The 6,154-nt window shown below is 44.2% G+C and overlaps 1 pseudogene; it reads right to left on the reverse strand.

Annotated features, from left to right (window-relative positions):
- Positions 1–1,928: 1,928 nt before the first annotated feature.
- Positions 1,929–2,046, reverse strand: LOC126356591 (5S ribosomal RNA; annotated as a pseudogene).
- Positions 2,047–6,154: the final 4,108 nt, after the last annotated feature.

Genomic DNA, 6,154 nt, shown 5'->3' on the forward strand with positions numbered 1-6,154 from the left:
AAGGCACTAACTACTGATAGGCATATAGCAAATGAAAGATTTTGATAGAGAACATACAATGTATTTACCTTAATAGTGTTCAAGAGTCATAATATATATATCAGTTCGTGACATCCAGTTTTACAAATTTCCTTTTTCTGACGGACACACGTCCAGATCGTCCGCTCATAGTAACAACTCTGGAATCTCTCTCCCCACGTCCACCACTGCTGGCAGCTCATCTACAACGGCCCAACGCTACGCCCTGTTCACATCCAATTGCCCAACGCTTCACTATCGAATATCCCAACATTGAGACCAACCAGCCACAGACTGCACACAGCGCAGTCAGCGATGTTCATACAGAGCACTACGTGGCGTTACCAACGTAAAAACCTAAACAGCCTACTTACGTAGCCCCCATACTCCCCCAAAAAAATTTTCATATTGTTTTGGGCAATGGCCAATACTTACTTGCTAAAAGTTTTTATATTAACGGTAATAAATATATCAAATGCACACACTTATTCTTACACTGTTGGTCAAAAGCAAAAACTGTTCTCAGAGTCCATAAGGACAGTCCTGATCTTCATCACAATAGTAATTGCAGTTTTATGCAGAAAGTCTGAGCAGTAAAAAAAATGCACATAGATGTAGTGGATTTCCATGCAAATCTTGAAGAAGTAGTGTTGTCTTACCAACAGAAAGACAGTGCTGTCTCTTGACATGCGGACAGGTAATGGGCCACATAGAGCAAACCCACAGCAGAGTCAGTCGAAGTTTTGAAGAAATTTGGTAGGTAGGTCATCACAGAGCAGACCCACTGTAGTCCTTGTAGAGATGATGGTATTGGTGGGCCACCAAAGGTACAGACCCACTGCAGTCCTTGTAGAGATAATGGTATTGGCGGGCCAACGTAGGCGCAGGTCCACGGTAGTCCTTGTAGAGATGGCTAGCAGTCATCTGTTGAGACTGTGCGCGTGCACAATCACCATAGAAGAGTCTTGCAGATAATATAGCAAGTCCATGAACCACCATTTGTGCACTCAAAAAAAAAAAAAATTGATATGTCCTTAGAACCAGCAATGCTGTTAACCAGTCCCTTGCTGAATTATCAACACACGTACGAGCACTAACAGCCTCTTTTTTTCTTAACTTCTCCCATATTATGCATATTCTATGACCAACAGAAATGTGTGTAGTGAAATAAGACCCTACTATATACTTAATTTGAAGAACTGGTGTCTATACAATTACAAATTTACAGCATAAAAATACAATTATAAAGGTACAGGAAACATCATTAAAGAACATAATAGAACAGATAACATTTGTACTAATACAATCTTTACAAAAGAATAGAAATAAACATATGCATCAGTGTTACAGGAATTATGACATAAGAAAAAAAAATGAGAATATCTTTCGATACATTACCTTCACACATGAGGATTAAAAGAAAACAGAACAGAATAAATAATGTCTAAACATCTTTACAAAGTAAAGAACACATTATTAATGCTAATTATATTAGAGGATAACAGTATTCCTCATGATAGTGAAGTAGTTTATTATTAGAAGAGAAAAAAAATTCTATGAAAAAGCACACAGAGACAGGAAGAACACAAATACACAAGAGTACACAAACACATAGCAGAATAACAGACCTTTCCACATATTGATGCAACTCCTCCCTATCTTGCTGCGTCTGCCAAATATAGCGACACTCGAGCAGTTTACGAACTAAGCTAAAACTAAACTCCTCCCGCACAGGCTATGGAGGCCGCCGTGTCATCCTCAGCCCACAGGCGTCACTGGATGCGGATATGGAGGCACATGTGGTCAACACACAGCTCTCCCGGCCGTATGTCCGTTTCCGAGGCCGGAGCCGCTACTTCTCAACCAAGTAGCTCCTCAGTTTGCCTCACAAGGGCTGAGTGCACCCCGCTTGCCAACAGCGCTCGGCAGACCGTGTGGACACCCATCCAACTGCGAACCCAGCCTGACAGCGCTTAACTTCTGTGATCTGACGGGAACAGGTGTTACCACTGCAGCAAGGCCGCTGGCAATTTAAGAACTCCTGTGGTCAATCTTTCGCTGATCACAAGCTCCCTCAACTGATGGAATGGAAACCCTTCTGCCATAGCCCTTGATACCCGAGCCCTCAATTAGCCTCTAGTTAAAGGATACAATAGAGACCAAATTATTTGATGTGAAACACCAAATGCATCAGCGTGTTGCTCAAAGCAAACCAACAACCATAACAACCTTTCAATTTGCTCGAGTTGATCTGTAGCTAATTTTGTGATGTCTCGAAACAGATGCACCAGGGGATTAGTGTAATATACTGATTATTCCTTGCTGCTGTAGTATTATAATAAAGCTGTGAGAAAGGAGAACAAGCATTCCAAGGTGCGAGAGCAGAGACGATGCCGAAGGCAGACGAAACTAGGAGAGATATTGTTACAAGAAGCAAACCGTAAGGGGAGAGCCTTGCGAAAATGCAGTTTCCCCCAGACGCGGTCCCAGGACGTTAGTTACTCTTCAAGGAATTAACATGTAACTTGATACGTCGTCTAGACGCTGTGGTAGGTTGCCACCATAGAACTTTGTAACCAATAGGCGCGAAGTAGCGTATAAAGCCCTGAGAACAGCAACGTCAATAGCCTCACAAGGGTTATAAACCTGTTGACCTATCAGTCCCTACTCCGTGGAGCCCGGGCGGCGGAGCTAAATGACGTATAACAATAATGTTGCAAGCCTTATTTGGCAAAGCAGTTAGATTTAGCTTTCAGCTGAACAATGTTTATACCAAATACGGACTTAGTGCAACTGCATTAGGGTAGAGGGGACCTAACTAAACCGCGATTGGCAGGCGCCTGCAGGAGACTTGCTGGACTGGCTGGGTGGCTTTAAGTGGGAAAAACAGTGGCCCCATGCGACTCTTTAAAACCCCGAGATTCCGCGTTTTGGCGGAGTTCTCAGTCAGACGATCTGGACGCCGAATCCGCGTCCGTCGACTCCAGCCTCGGTCCAGCTCCACGTAAGTCTGCTCCCTCACTTGGAGTGTCTCAGTGAACAGTGTCACAGTCAGAATGTTTTGTTTTGCAACTAAGTTGTTGCCTTAAGATTCTGGTAATGTTTGCTACTGTGGTTACCATCTACCCCTCGGACTTCTGCACTGGCTTCGGTTGTAAAAGTGTTATTCAAGCTTTTTCTAACCCTAGAACTAGCCTCCAAGGTATTAGTTAGTCCTGTCTGGAATAAACAACTATTTCAAAACCCTGTTTATCCAAGAGTCTCCACAACGAGTTCCCTACTGAGTCTCACCATCTGCATTTCTAGTAAATGCCTGTACCATTGTTGGCTCAGATACAAGAAAACAAATGCCTTCACTGTGAATTGTCCTTCTGCCTTCTGCTCTGTACCGCTCGGGAGCGCAGACTGACCAGTAGCCCCTTTTTTCCCTCTCCCTCCTATGTCAGGACAGGACATTAGACAATTTAGCAAGCGCCCCGGCGAACCCCTCAGAGGACATAAGCGCATTATTCCCGGGCTCGCTAGAGCACCGCCCGGAAGATAACAAATCCTGCTCCCCCATCGTCTTCCACCAAGCTCTAAACATGTAACCTTAAACTACAATTTATTAACCAAGGTTCCCTATCCAGAGGTTGATTCCTTATGACGATCCTCTAACTTTAATGCTCTTAAATCAGATATCCGGTTTGTTAAATTATCAACTGTGCCCGCACTCTGTCTGACTGCCACTAGGTTGAGTGCCCTCTAAGGAGCCGATGTTGTCCTCAAGACTCTTAAAAGCTTTAAACAAAAACTCAGTGGCTGCCTTTGTCTCACCCACAACATCTAGCGTGATGTCAACCAGCTGAAGAACGGTAGCACGCAAGCGGAATGTTAGGTCTGGAACACTACCCTCAATAGGCTGGCGTCTTATCGCCAGTTCAGAATTGAGGTGATCCTTCCTCAATAGGCAGATCCCGGGGCACTGCCTGATCGCCATTACAGAGTTGATCACCTAAAACAGAACACAATACCAAAGGCAGAAATCGCACAACACTAAGAGAGTTTAACAAACCAAACCAACAGTAACTGAAATGGCGATATTACAATCATAACCACGCTCTGCTACCATCTGAGATCTGGTAGTCAGGGGAAGGAATTATTCTGTTACGATTGTGGATGGTGCTGTAGTCGGTTACTATTGGTTGCCTTTTATAGTTATACACATTTACTAGCAATTCCAGATTCGACAATAAATAAAAAAACACACGTTATTAATGAAGGAATGAACAATTGTGTAAAATAAAAGTGTTTTCAGTGAGTAACAATTTAGCAAATCACCATAAAATACAGATACAGCAAATAATGTTTCAAAACAAGCCACTGTGATCACGGATGAAGGCCTAATATGCCAAGAATGGCAATAAATTAAGATTTAAGAACTCGGTGCAATTTACAACTTACAAATATTAAAATATTATAGGTAAGTAGCCATAAACACAACAAAAGGCATCAGACGCCAGACGTGGCAGTAAATAAGGTTTTAAGGCTTACTGCTAAAAATACCAATACCAAATTAGAATTTTTAGGCAATTACCACAATTACGGCTGAGCGCCTTACATGCCAGGAACGCCAATTATATAAAAACTTTAGAAACCTGCCGCAAAACAGCAAATACAATAGCAAAGGTTAATAATACAATAATAAAACACAAGGACTAGTCATAGATGGTACTCCAGGAATCGACCTCTAAGAACAAACAAACACTTTCGCGAGCGATGAGATAGGCAAATGGTTCAAATGGCTCTGAGCACTTATGGGACCTAACATCTATGGTCATCAGTCCCCTAGAACTTAGAACTACTTAAACCTAACTAACCTAAGGACATCACACAACACCCAACCATCACAAGGCTGAGAAAATCCCTGACCCCGCCGGGAATCGAACCCGGGAATCCGGGCGTGGGACGCGAGAACGCTACTGCACGACCACGAGATGCGGGCATGAGATAGCAGCCAAGAGTTGCATTCACTTCACAAGATGGGAATTCAGACTAGTGGCAGTCCAACGAATGACTAATGAAACTTGCTGAAGCTACCTAAAGTCCGACAAACCAAATACAACGATGGAACAACACGCCAAAGCTGTAACCAGCGCTCTGCACTACGTCCCCAGAATACTGTGTTTAGAGTGCTTGGAAGGAGAAAGGGATCACTACCACCAGAGTAGGAAAAATCACCAAGCGGCCTACAATCAAGAAAGCTTTCAAAACTACAAATCTTACCGGACAGCAGCGGCAAGCCGAGGAAACGTACACTGCCGTTACATACACCAACCTCCAGGGCGGGTAACTGGGGCGTTAGCGACCACCAGGCGGGAAAAATACCTCTGGTTGAACTTAGCAAATTGTAACAAGCTGAAAGCAGTAAATAATAATAAAAAGTCGAGGAAAGCTAATCAGAGCCGCCTTCCCCAAGCACTCCACTCGTTACTTTTCACCCCGGCGACACTACAAATAGAAACACGACCCAAGTCACCGGAAAACCGCGAGATATGACAATGGTCGAGGTTTCTCTACTTGAATTCAAGTGCACACATCTTAAAGCTTGCAGGATCCGGTTTACAGCGAGGTCGTGCACCGTTGTAACCACAGCCCTTTGAGCTGGCAGTCCATGCCTGCCGCCAGCAGTCTCGGCGTGTTCTCACATTATGCGGACCTGGCTGCTCCTCAGTCCCCAACCGACTCTCCACACTCACACCCGGAAAAACAATGACGTCACACCAAAGATAGAGCATATCGATAACCACCACTGCTGCCACTAGTGGACAGGCAACACTTACAATAGGAATGGCGCCAGTCAACATGAGAAGAAGAGAAACAACCGCAACCATGGCAACTAAACGATAGGGTCTCCAACAGAGGGGGGAAACCTACAAACAGCGCCAACATGAGCCGCAGCACGCCTCAACCTCCCCCTCTCAAGGAGACATCCTTGGGGGTGTGTTAGGACACCCAACTAGCGACCTAACCAAACTTAATTTGATTAAGGTTGGCCGGTATTGCTTACCAGTACGGTTGCCCTTAACCAGAAGATTAACTGGGCCTAAAATCCGCATAATCGTACACGGAGCCAGAAAACAGGGAGTAATCTTAT

Source organism: Schistocerca gregaria, chromosome 3, assembly GCF_023897955.1.
Source record: "Schistocerca gregaria isolate iqSchGreg1 chromosome 3, iqSchGreg1.2, whole genome shotgun sequence".
Classification (NCBI taxonomy): Eukaryota; Metazoa; Arthropoda; class Insecta; order Orthoptera; family Acrididae; genus Schistocerca; species Schistocerca gregaria.